We start from the raw sequence: 13,555 nt of genomic DNA on the forward strand, positions 1-13,555 counted from the left end.
GCCAGGCAGCACGCAGAACAGGTTCATTTAACTGACCCTGCCATGCCAGTCGGCACCAAGGCGGTGCCCTCAGCTGAGCCCAGCTAGGACTACCAGGTTGGGCAGGCAGGCCGCCGCCGCCGAGACATGATGGTCCAGTGCCTTCTTGCCGGCATGCAGGCAGCCTCCAATAAGTCAGTCAACTTTGATAAATTAAAGGAGGTAGTCCAAGGCTCAGATGAGAATTCGACCGTTTTTCTTAACCGACTGTCAGAGGCACTCATTCAGTACACCCGCCTTGACCCTGCCTCCCCTGCAGGAGGAACCATCTTGGCTACGTACTTTATTTCTCAGTCAGCTCTGGATATCCGGAAAAAATTAAAAATGGTGGAGGATGGGCAGGATTTAGTCAAACTGGCCTTCAAGGTCTACAACTCCAGGGAGGAAGCCGCTGAGGCTCAGCAACAGGTGACGCTAAAACAGAAGGTAAACCTCCAGACCCAGGCCTTGGTAGCAGCCCTGAGGCCGGCTGGCTCCAGGAGCTCTCAGAGAGGAGGTACTCCCCGAGCGCCACCTGGTGCCTGCTTCAAGTGCGGCAACAAAGGCCACTGGGCCAAGCAGTGCCCCAACCCAAAGGAGCCAACTCACCCCTATCCGAGCTGTCGGCAAATGGGCCACTGGAAGTCAGACTGCCCCAACCTGAGGACGGTCGCTACGCCTCCACGTGACGGCCCTCCTCCAGGTACCAGAGGCGCCTTCCAGCTCCTTGACACTGACGAAGATTGAAGAGGCCCAGACTCGGGAACCCCTCTTACTCTCGCCGAGCCCAGGGTTATGCTCCAGGTAGCAGGTAAGTCCATATCCTTCCTTATGGATACGGGGGTTACCTACTCTGTTTTGCCTTCCTTCAGTGGCCCCAGCCACCCTTCCACTGTCACAGTCATAGGAATTGATGGCACTCCCTCCACCTACCGCCAGACTCCTCCTCTGTCTTGCCACCTGGATGGCTCCCTTTTCTCACACTCATTTCTCATCATCCCTTCGTGCCCAGCCCCTTTGTTAGGACGAGACCTCCTCTCCAAGCTAGGGGCCTCAGTTCACTTCTGGCCCAACCCCTCCCCGCACCTTGCATTCCTCTTTCCCCTCCTCTCACCTGATAAACCCCGCCAGGCTGACCGCCCACTCCCGTTTCCAGTCCCCATTAACCCTAAGGTGTGGGACACCTCCACCCCGATCATTGCCCAGCACCATACTCCAGTCTGCATCCAGCTGAAGGACCCCTCCAAGTTTCTCTCTAGACCCCAGTTCCCTATCTCCCTTGAGCACCGACAGGGACTAAAACCCATCATCACGCGCCTGCTCCAGCAACACATTCTAGTCCCTGCCAACTCACCATGCCATACTCCTATCCTGCCTGTACGGAAAAACTCCGGGGCGTACCGCCTCGTGCAGGATCTACGCCTCATCAATGAGGCAGTAGTCCCCACCTTTCCAGTTGTTCCTAACCCATATACACTTCTCTCACGCACTCCCCCTGATACCACTCATTTTACTGTCCTTGACCTAAAGGATGCCTTCTTCACCATTCTCCTACATCCTGACTGCCACTTTCTGTTTGCCTTTACATGGGAAGATCCAGACACTCATATTTCTTCTCAGCTGACTTGGACTGTTTTGCCTCAAGGGTTCCGAGATAGCCCCCATTTTTTCGGACAGGCACTGGCACAGGATGTTGTCCTCTGTCCCCTTACAGACAGCACACTATTGTAATATGTAGATGACTTATTGCTACGTAGTCTCTCCAGGGAGAGCTCCCTTGCAGATACCATTACACTTTTAAATTTTCTTGGCAACCGAGGTTACCGGGTTACCCTCGCCAAGGCTCAGCTTTGCACTCCTACTGTCACCTACCTAGGTGTACTCCTCACACCCACTACAAAAAGCCTCACGGCGGATAGAATAAGCCGCATTGAAACTCTCCAGCCTCCTCAGGATACGGAAGAGATCTTGTCCTTCCTAGGACTGGTAGGGTATTTCAGGCATTGGATTCCCAATTTCGGGGTGCTAGCCAAGCCCCTCTACCAGGCTGCCAAGGAAGCGCCCACTGGACCACTGTCCGACCCCTCATTGGTTGCCAACTCTTTCAAGAAGCTTCAGGACTGTCTCCTTTCTGCTCCTGCTCTCTCTCTCCCCAACCCCCTTCGGCCTTTTCATCTATTCTCCGAGGAGCGCCAAAATGTAGCTACTGGCCTCCTAGACCAGCCGGTTGGGTCCACATACCAGGTTGTGGCCTATCTCTCCAAGCAGTTAGACCCCACGGTCCAGGGCTGGCAACCTTGTCTGCGAGCCCTGGCGGCTGCCACAGAACTTACCAAGGAAGCCCTCAAGCTCACCCTAGGACATCCTCTGTCTACTCTTCTCACCAACTGTCAAATCTCATCACACACAAGTGTCTCAGCCACCTCACCCCATCCTGGCTTCAACAGTTTCACCTGCTATTCATTGAAAACCCTCACATCACCCTTACCACCTCACCCCCTATAAACCCTGCTACCCTCTTGCCCACTCCAGGGTGCGATTCTGCCCCCACACATTCCTGCCCGGAGGTTCTCACCACCTTGTCGCCCGCCCGCCTCGGTCTTTCCAAACAGCCATTAGAACACCCAGACCGTACCTTGTTCCTGGACGGGAGTTCTGTCTTAAGCCCCAATGGCTGCCAGCAGGCGGCCTACGCTGTCGTAACAGCAACCCCGATGGTCGAAACCAGGCCCTTGCCTTTAGGCACCACCTCCAAGCAGTGAGTTAATATCTACATGGACTCTAAATATGCCTATCTTATTGCATACACCCACTCCCTTCTCTGGCAAGAGCGTGGGTTCCTTACCACCAAAGGGACACCAGTAGTCAATAGACCACTTATAAAAAGGTTGCTTGATGCTCTCCAGGCCCCCAACGAGGTAGCCATCATCCACTGTAAAAGCCACCAGCATTCTAAGGACCCTGTGTCGCAGGGTAACAACCTAGCTGATTCCACTGCGCAGTCCACTGCCCTCACTTCTTCCCCTACCCCAGAGCCTTTACTCTTTCTTTCCCCCACATATTCCCCTGACTACTCTCCCCAGGAACTTCAAACCCTGATGGCCCATCCCAGTGCTACCCAGAGTGAGGATGGGTGGGTGTTCATTGACAGCCGAGTAGTGCTCCCTCAGACTCAGGCAGTGCGTATATGGACCGACATACACCGCTCTCTCCACATAGGGCCTAAGGCTATGTATAACTTCCTGGAACCCATCCTTCACCTCCCCTCACTGCAGGCCCAAATTAGGAAGGTACATCAGTAATGTGCCACCTGTTCAGCCGTTAACCCCCAAGGTAGGCTCAGGAACCCAGGGCCCACTCATCAGCTAAGGGGCCACCAGCCAGGGAAAGATTGGCAACTTGATTTTACCCACATGCCCCGCCATAAAAAATCCTGCTACCTGCTGACCTTGGTTGACACCTTCTCAGCATGGATCTAGGCTTTCCCCACCACTCGAGAGACTGCAGAAGTCGCGGCAACCATTCTCCTGGAGCACATCACACATCATCCCCAAGTTCGGTCTCCCCCGAATCATCCAATCAGACAATGGTCCGACTTTCATTTTGAAACTCAGCCAGCAGGTGGCGGCCACACTCCAGATTACCTGGAAGCTCCACATTCCCTACCATCCGGTCATCTGGAAAGGTAGAACGCACAAATGGTCTCCTTAAACTGCATCTAACCAAGCTCACTCTAGAAACCCGCCTCTCGTGGGTGACTCTCCTTCCCTTGGCTCTTACTCGTCTTAGGGCAGCTCTGTGGGCCCCCACAGGGCTCAGCCCTTTTGAGCTGCTGTACGGACGCCCGTTTCTCTTCCAGGAGCTGCCAGCCCTCTCCCCTCCCTTAGGCTCCTACCTCCCTTACTTAACCCTCCTTCACGAGCTTCTGAGAAAACACGCGGACCGGTGTCTCCCTGCACCCGCGTCCCGAAACCTCGAGAATCCCGCCGCCGTAGCACCTGGAGACCTGGTCCTGGTCAAGCAGCTGCAACCCCGAGCCTTATCTCCATGGTGGGAAGGACCACACACTGTGATCCTCACTACTCCCACCGCTGCCAAGCTCCTTGGTCTTCCCTCCTGGTATCACCTGTCCCAGCTGAAAAAGGCGCCCACCCAACATGATTCCAATTGGACCACTCAGGTTGTTACCCCTACCATGTTACGACTCACCCGAACAGGTAACGACCCTCTGCCTAGCCTTCCTCGGCCATCTAGTCCTCCCAAGTCTAGGTAAGACTCCTGCCCAAACTCCCCCCACCAATCCATTCCAGTGGAGGTTCTACCTTTCCGAGACCTGGGCCCAAGGAAATAGCGGGGCCCAAGAAAGGAGTGGGGGCTCCCTTACCATAGCCACAGTAGACTGCCAGCCCCTGGGGTGCCAAAGCCAAGTAACCTTTAACTTCTCCTCCTTCCAAAGCATTTCCCCAAAATACTCCCCCCCCTCCGTACCCAGTCATTTGTTTCATATATGAACAGACAAACGATGCCTGTCGATCCACTTGGGTTGAGACCAATGGAAGCTGTCCTTATCACTACTGCAACATGCACTGGACCCATCTGGACAACAGAGGAACCCTTTGGCAGCAGCCCACTTCCTCTGTGCAACTGGTTAGAAGTGACACGTATGACAAGTTGACATTTCGGGACAAGTGGACATTTTTCCTCACCATCCCTGACCCTTGGGACTCGAGGTGGGCGTCAGGGGTTGAGGCCAGCCTTTATCGAGGGGCCCGTGACTCCTATCCCATGGCCCGACTCAAGATCTTTAGGTCCTACGTCAGGGTCGTGAGCAGTCTTATCAGCCTGGCCTCCAACATCAAACAACAGGAAAAAGCCATCTCAGCTATAGTCGACCCAGGCAGCAAGCCCCAGGACAGCAGCAACCCTTTTTCCTGGCCAACCCTAGTCAGGGAAGGGGCTCAAGTAGTGCAAATGGCCGGTATACACAACATCTCTCGTTGTTTCCTGTGTGCAGCCTTGAATAGGCCCCCACTGGTTGCGGTACCCTTACCCAGCCCTTTTAACTCCTCTAACCTAACCCTCTCCTTTCCCCTTCCCAGCCGAACCGTGGGGGAAGTCCCCTTGTTCCAAGACCCACTTAGACAACAACTCCCCTTTTGCTACTCCACCTCCAGTGCTTCCTGGTGCAACCGGACAGGATCTGCGCCTCCAAATCTAACTGCCCCCCCGCAGGTGGGTATTTTTCGTGCAATTCCACCCTGTCAAAAACTCTCAAGGCTTCCAACACTACCCTACCCTATGCGTTCCCATCTCCCTAGTCCCCAGCCTCACCCTGTACAGTGAGGCCAAGCTATCCTCCCTTCTGCCCCTTACCCACCCCCACCAGGCAAGTGCAGTATTCCTTCCATTGATGATCGGGGTCTCTTTAGCCTCATCCCTCGTAGCCTCCGGCCTAGGAACTGGAGCCCTAACTCATTCTGTCCAGACCTCTCAAGACCTTTCAGCCCGATTACAGGTAGTAATTGAAGGTTCTGCGGAGTCCTTGGCCTCCCTCCAACGACAGATCACCTCGGTTGCCCAGGTGGCAGCCCAAAACCGTCGGGCACTCGACCTCCTTATGGCCGATAAGGGCGGCACCTGCACGTTCCTCAATGAAGAATGTTGCTACTACATCAATGAGTCAGGACTAGTAGAAACGAATCTCCTCACTCTAGAAAAGATTCGGGAAGGACTCCACCAGAAAAACCTCGGGTCGGGGCCCTCACTTGGGTGGCAGCAGTCATCTATGGCCGGTTGGGTCCTACCCTTTCTAAGCCTCTTACTAATCATTGGTTTCTTGCTACTCATAGCTCCCTGTGTCCTCCGCTTCATCCAGGACCGCACAAAAGAAGTCTCCCGGGTCACTTTCAATCAGATGCTACTCCACCCCTATACCCGAGTTCTGATCTCCAAAGAACCCCACGATGGCCTATATCAGCAGGAAGCAGCCAGATGAATACGTCACCCCTTTTTCTTATTAGAAAGAGGTCAGAATGTTAGGCAGGAATCTAGACCCAACATGGCGGTATCACCCGGCATGGCAGGCCCTTTGTTAGGTCTTCCCACAGGCCCTTTGTTAGGACTTCCTGCTCTTCACTTCCTACTAAGATTCTCAGCGCGGGAAAAAAGCCCACGCCCGCCAAAGAACCCCCGCTCTGCGCAAGCTCCTGGACACGTCATTCCCTAGAAATCGAAACCTAACTCAGGAAAACCGAAACCTACAAACCCCACCCACCTCGCCCTATAAAAGGCCCCCCAATACCTGCCCCGAGTGCGACTTCCTCAGCCCTCCCCCTAGAGGACCGGTGAACCTTGCCCGCAAGCCCAATAAAGGCTACCTTTGTTCCCATCTGTCTCGTGTCTTCTTGCTCGGCTCTCCATTTACATTACAATTACATCATTTGCTTATTATATCTGCACTGCCATTTACACAGGATAAAGCTTGTTTACCCTTAAAGGTATTTGTGTGTGTGCCTTTTCTTCTCCCCTCTCATGTTTCCCACACAGAACAAGGAGGTTGAAGCCAGAGAGCCAAGTGGTCTCACTCCCACAGAGCCCAGCTTGCTGGTCCCACTCCCACGGAACCCAGCAAGTTAAGAACCACTGGCTTGAAATTCTCACTGCCAGCACAGCAGTCTGAAGTCGACCTGCGATGATCGAGCTTGGTGAGGGGAGGGGCATCTGCCATGAATGAGGCTTTCCTAGGCAGTTTTTCCCTGACAGTGTTAAGGAAGCTAGAAGGTTTGGACTAGACAGAATTCACCACAGCACAACAAAGCAGTTGTGGCTAGACTGCTACTCTAGATTCCTCCTCACTGGGCAGGGCATTTCTGAAGGAAAGGCAGCAGTCCCAGTCAGGGGATTACAGATAAAACTCTCATCTCCCTGGACAGAGCACCTGGGGTGAGGGGAGGCTGTGGGCTCAACTTTAGTGGGCTTAATCTTTCCTGCCTGCCAACTCTGAAGAGAGGAGCTGATCCTGACAGTAGTGATTCTCCCAGCAAAGTGCAATAGCTCGGCTAAGGGACACACTGCCTCCTCAGGTAAGTCCATAACCCCCACGTCTCCTGACTGGGAGAGACCTCCCAACAGGGTCAACAGACACCTCACACAGGAGAGTTCCCACTGGCATCAGGCTGGTGCCCCTCTGGGATGAAGCTTCCAGAGGAAAGAGCGGGCAGCAATCACTGCTGTTCTCCAGCCTCAGCTGGTGATACCCAGCCAAATAGGGTCTGGACTGGACCTCCAGAAAGCTGCAGGAGACCTGCAGAAGAGGGGCCTGTTAGAGGAAAAACTAACAAACAGAAAGCAACGACATCAACATCAACAAAAAAGATCCCCACATAAAAAAAACCCATCCAAAACTCATCAACCTCAAAAATCAAAGTTAGATAAATCCACAAACATGAGGAAAAAACAGGGCAGAAATGCTGAAAATTCCAAAAACCAAAATGCCTCTTCTCTAAATGATCACAACTCCTCACCTCCAGGGACACAAAACTGGATGAAGAATAAGATTGACAAATTGACAGAAATAGGTTTCAGAAGGTAGGTAATAGCAAACTCCTCTGAGCTAAAGAAGGATGTTCTAACCCAATGCAAGGAAGCTAAGAACCTGGATAAAAGGTTACAGAAACTGCTAACTAGAATAACCAGTTTAGAGAGGAACATAAATGACCTGATGGAGCTGAAAAACACAACACGAGAACTTCGTGAAGCAAACACAGGTATCAATAGTTCAATTGATCAAGCAGAAGAAAGGATATCAGAGACTGAAGATCACCCTACTGAAAGAAAGCGTGAAGACAAGATTAGAGAAAAAAGAATTATAAGGAACAAACAAAGCCTCCAAGAAACAGGACACTATGTGAAAAGACTAATGCTATGAATGATTGGTGTATCTGAAAGAGACAGAATGAAACCAAGGTGAAAAACACACTTCAGGATATTATCCAGGAGAACTTCCCCAACCTAGCAAGACAGGCCAACATCCAAATTCAGGAAATACAGAGAACACCACAAAGATACTCCTCAAGAAGAGCAACCACAAGACACATAACTGTCAGATTCTCCAAGGTTGAAAAGAAGGAAAAAATGTTAAGTGCAGACAGAGAGAAAGGTCAGGTCACCTACAAAGGGCAGCCTATAAGACTAACGGTGGATCTCTCTGCAGAAACCTTACAAGCCAGAAGAGAGTGGGGGCCAATATTCAACATTCTTAAAGAAAATAATTTTCAACCTAGAATTTCATATTCAGCCAAACTAAGCTTCATAAGCGAAGGAGAAATAAAATCCTTTCCAGACAGGCAAATGCTGAGGGACTCTGTTACCACCAGGCCTGCCTTACAAGAGCTCCTGTAGGAAGCGCTAAATATGGAAAGGAAAAACCAGTACCAGCCACTGCAAAAACATACCAAAATACAAAGACCAATGACACTATGAAGAAACTGCATCAACTAATGTGCAAAATAACCAGCTAGCATCATGATGACAGGATCAAATTCACACATAAAAATGTTAGCCTTAAACGTACATGGGTTAAATGCCTCAGTTAAAAGACACAGACTGGGAAATTGGTTAGAGTCAAGACCCATCAGTGTGCTGCATTCAGGAGACCCATCACATGGGCAAAGACATACATTGGCTCAAAATAAAGGGATGAAGGAATACTTACCAAGCAAATGGAAAGCAAAAAAAAAAAAAAAAAAAAAAAAAAAGCAGAGGTTGCAATCCTAGGCTCTGATAAAACAGACATTAAACAAACAAAGATCAAAAAAGACAAAGAAGGGCATTACATAATGGTAAAGGGATCAATGCAACAAGAAGCACTACCTATCCTAAATATATATTCACCCAATACAGGAACACCCAGATTCATAGAAAAAGTTCTTAGACACCTACGAAGAGACTTATACACCCACACAATAATAGTGGGAGACTTTAACACCCCACTGTCAATATTAGACAGATCAACAAGACAGAAAAGGATATTCAGGACCTCAACTCAGCTCTGGACCAGGGAGACCTAACAGACATCTACAGAACTCTCCACCCCAAATCAACAGAATATACATTCCTCTCAGCACCACATCACATTTATTCTAAAATTGACCACATAATTGGAAGTAAAACAGTCCTCAGCAAAAGCAAATAAACAGAAATCATAATAAACAGTCTCTCAGACCACAGTGCAATCAAATTAGAACTCAGGATTAAGAAACTCCCCCAAAACCTCACAACCACATGAAACTGAACAACCTGTTCCTGAATGACTACTGGGTAAATAACAAAATTAAGACAGAAATAAGTAAGTTCTGTGAAACCAATGAGAACAAAGAGACAACATACCAGAATCTCTGGACACAGCTAAAGCAGTGTTAAGAAGGAAAGTTATAGCACTAAATGCCCACATCAGAAAGCTGGAAAGATCTAAAATCGACACCCCAACATCACAATTAAAAGAACTACAGAAGCAAGAGCAAACAAATTCAAAAGCTAGCAGAAGATAAGAAATAACTAAGATCAGAGCAGAACTGAAGGAGACAGAGACATGAAAAACCTTCAAAAAAATCAATGAATCCATGAGCTGGTTTTTTGAAAAGACTGACAAAATAGACCACTAGCTAGACTAATAATAAAGAACAAAAGAGAGAATAAAATAGACACAATATAAAATTATAAAAGGGATATCACCACTGATCCCACAGAAATACAAACTACAATCAGAGAATACCATAAACATCTCTACACAAATAAACTAGAAAATCTAGAGGAAATGGATACATTCCTGCACACATACACCCTCTCAAGACTAAACCAGAAAGAAGTTGAATCCCTGAATAGACCAATAACAAGTTCTGACATTGAGACAGCAATTAATAGCCTACCAACCAAAAAAAGCCTAAGACCAGATGGATTCACAGCCGAATTCTACCAGAGGTACAAAGAGGAGCTGGTACCATTCCTTCTGAAACTATTCCAAATAATAGAAAAAGAGGGACTCCTCCCTAACTCAATTTATGAGGCCAGCATCATCTTGATACCAAAAACTAGCAGAGATACAACAAAAAAAGAAAATTTCAGGCCAATGTCCCTAATGAACATCGATACAAAAATCCTCAATAAAATGCTAGCAAACCGAATACAGCAGCACATCAAAAAAGCTCATCCACCACCATCAAGTCGGCTTCATCCCTAGGATGCAAAGCTGGTTCCACATACGCAAATCAATAAACGTAATCCATCACATAAACAGAACCAATGACAAAAATCACATTATTATCTCAACAGACGCAGGAAAGACCTTTGACAAAATTCAACATCCCTTCATGTTAAAAACTCTCAATAAACGAAGTGTTGATGGAACATATCACAAAATAATGAGAGCTATTTATGACAAATCCATAGCCAATATCATACTGACTGGGCAAAAGCTGGAAACATTCCCTTTGAAAACTGCCACAAGACAAGGATGCCCGCTCTCACCACTCCTATTCAACATAGTACTAGAAGATCTGGCCAGGGCAATCAGGCAAAAGAAATAAATAAAGGGTATTCACATAGGGAGAGAGGAAGTCAAATTGCCTCTGCAGATGATACTATTGTATATTTAGAAAACCCCAACATCTCAGCCCCAAAACTCCTTAAGCTGGTAAGCAGCTTCAGCAAAGTCTCAGGATACAAAATCAATGTGCAAAAATCACAAGCATTCCTATACACTAATAATAGACAAGCAGAGAGCCAAATCATGACTGAACTCTCATTCACAATTGCTACAAAGAAAATAAAATATGTAGGAATACAAGTTACAAGGGATGTGAAGGACCTCTTCAAGGACAACTACAAACCACTGCTCAAAGAAATAAGAGAGGACACAAACGAATGGAAAAACATTCCATGCTCATGGATAGGAAGAATGAATATCATAAAAATGGCCATACTGCCCAAAGTAATTTATAGATTCAATGCTGTTCCCATCAAGCTACCACTGACTTTCTTTGCACAATTAGAAAAAAACTACTTTAAATTTCAAATGAAACCAAAAGAGCCCTGATAGCCAAGACAATCCTAAGCAAAAAGAACAAAGTTGCAGGCATCACGCTACCTGACTTCAAACTATACTACAAGGCTACAGTAACCAAAACAGCATGATATGGGTACCAAAACAGATACACAGACGAATGGAACAGAACAGAGGCCTCAGAAATAACACCACACATCTGCAACCATCTGATCTTTGACAAACCTGACAAAAACAAGCAACGCGAAAAGCATTCCCTATTTAATAAATGGTGTTCGGAAAACTGGCTAGCCACACACAGAAAACAGAAACTGGCCCCATTCCTTACACTTTATATGAAAATTAACTCAAGATGGATTAAGAAGTTAAACGTAAAACCCAAAACCATAAAAACCCTAGAAAAAAACCTAGGCAATACTATTCAGGACATAGGCAAAGGCAAAGACTTCATGACTACAACACCAAAAGCAATTGCAACAAAAGTCAAAATTGACAAATGGGATCTAATCAAACTAAAGAGCTTATGCACAGGAAACGAAACTATCATCAGAGTGAACAGGCAACTTACAGAATGGGAGAAAATTTTTGTAATCCAGTCATCTGACAAAAGTCTAAGATCCAAAACTATAGGAACTTAAAACAAATTTACAAGAAAAAAACAAACAACCCCATCAAAAACTGGGCAAAGGATATGACAAGACACTTCTCAAAAGAAGACATTTATGCAGTCAACAAACATATGAAAAAGAAGCTCATCATCTCTGGTCATTAGAGAAATGCAAATGAAACCACAATGAGATACCATCTCACGCCACTTAGAACAGCGATTATTAAAAAGTCAGGAGGCTGGGCACGGTGGCTCACGCCTGTAAACCCAGCACTTTGGGAGGCCAAGGCGGGTGGATCATGAGGTCAGGAGATCGAGACTATCCTGGCTAGCACAGTGAAACCTCGTCTCTATTAAAAATACAAAAAATTAGCCAGGCGTGGTGGCACACACCTGTAGTTGCAGCTACTCAGGAGGCTGAGGCAAGACAATTGCTTGAACCCGGGAAGCAGAGGTTGCAGTGAGCTGAGACCGCACCACTGCACCCCAGCCTGGGCAACAGGGCAAGACTCTGTCTCAAAAAAACAAAAAAAAAAACAAAAACAAAAGGAAACCACAGATGTTGACAAGGCCGTGGTGAAATAGGAACGCTTTTACATTGTTGGTGGAAGTATAAATTAGTTCAACCACTGTGGAAGACAATGTGGCAATTCCGCATGGATCTACAACCAGAAATACCATTTAACTCAGCAATCCCATTACTGGGTATATACCCAAATGATTATAAATCATTCCACTATAAAGACACATGCACATGTATGTTTATTGTAGTATTATTTACAATAGCAAAGACTTGGAACCAACCCAAATGCACATCAACGATGCACTGGATAAAGAAAGTGTGGCACATATACACCATGGAATACTATGAAGCCACAAAAAAGAATGAGTTCATGTCCTCTGCAGGGACATGGATGAAGCTGGAAGCTATCATCCTCAGCAAACTAACACAGAAACAGAAACTAAACACCACACGTTCTCACTCATAAGTGGGAGTTGAAAAATGAGAACACGTGGACACAGGAAGGGGAACATCACACACCAGGGTCTGTTGGGGAGTGTGGGGCAAGGGGAGGGAAAGCATTAGGACAAACAGCTCATGCATGCGGGGCTTAAAACCTAGATGATGGGTTGATAGCTGTGGCAAACCACCCTGGCACACGTATACCTATGTAACAAACCTGCATATTCTGCACAATCATCCCAGAACTTTAAAAAAAAAAAATTAACATACAAAACTCTGTACCATTTCTATATGCCAACAGCAAACAATCTAAAAAAAAAAAAAACCAAGAAAGAAATCCCATGTACAATGGCTACAAATAAAATTAAATACCTAGCAATTCGCTTAATCACAGAAGTGAAAGATCTCTATAATGAAAACTATAGAACTCTGATAAAAGAAACTGAAGAAAAATACAAAAAAAAAGAAAAGAAAAGAAATTCCACGTTCTTGGATTGGAAGAATCAATATTATTAAAATGTCCATACTACCCAAAGCCATCTACAGATTCAATGCAATCCCTATCAAAATACCAAGGATATTCTTCACAAAAATAGAAAACAACAATTCTAAATTTTATATGGAACCACCAAACACCCAAAATAGCCAAAGATATCCTGAGCAAAAAGAACTAAATTGGATGGATCATATTACCTGACTTCAATTTATACTACTAAGCTAGAGTAACCACAACACGGCACTAGCATAAAAACAGACACATAGACCAATGGAACAGAAAAGAGAACTCAGAAATATAGTCATACATCTACAGTGAACTCATTGTCAACAAAGATACCAAGAATATACATTGGGGAAAGGACAGTCTCTTCAATAAATGGTGCTGGGAAAACTGGATATACATATGCAG

General features: G+C 46.8%; 1 protein-coding gene across 8 annotated transcripts in view; it reads right to left on the bottom strand.

Moving 5' to 3' along the window:
- The window catches only part of CNTLN (centlein), a 367,082-nt gene that overhangs the window by 297,838 nt on the left and 55,689 nt on the right, over window positions 1-13,555 (bottom strand). The window lies entirely within an intron of this gene.

This window comes from Macaca mulatta, chromosome 15 (genome assembly GCF_049350105.2).
Source record: "Macaca mulatta isolate MMU2019108-1 chromosome 15, T2T-MMU8v2.0, whole genome shotgun sequence".
Classification (NCBI taxonomy): domain Eukaryota; kingdom Metazoa; phylum Chordata; class Mammalia; order Primates; family Cercopithecidae; genus Macaca; species Macaca mulatta.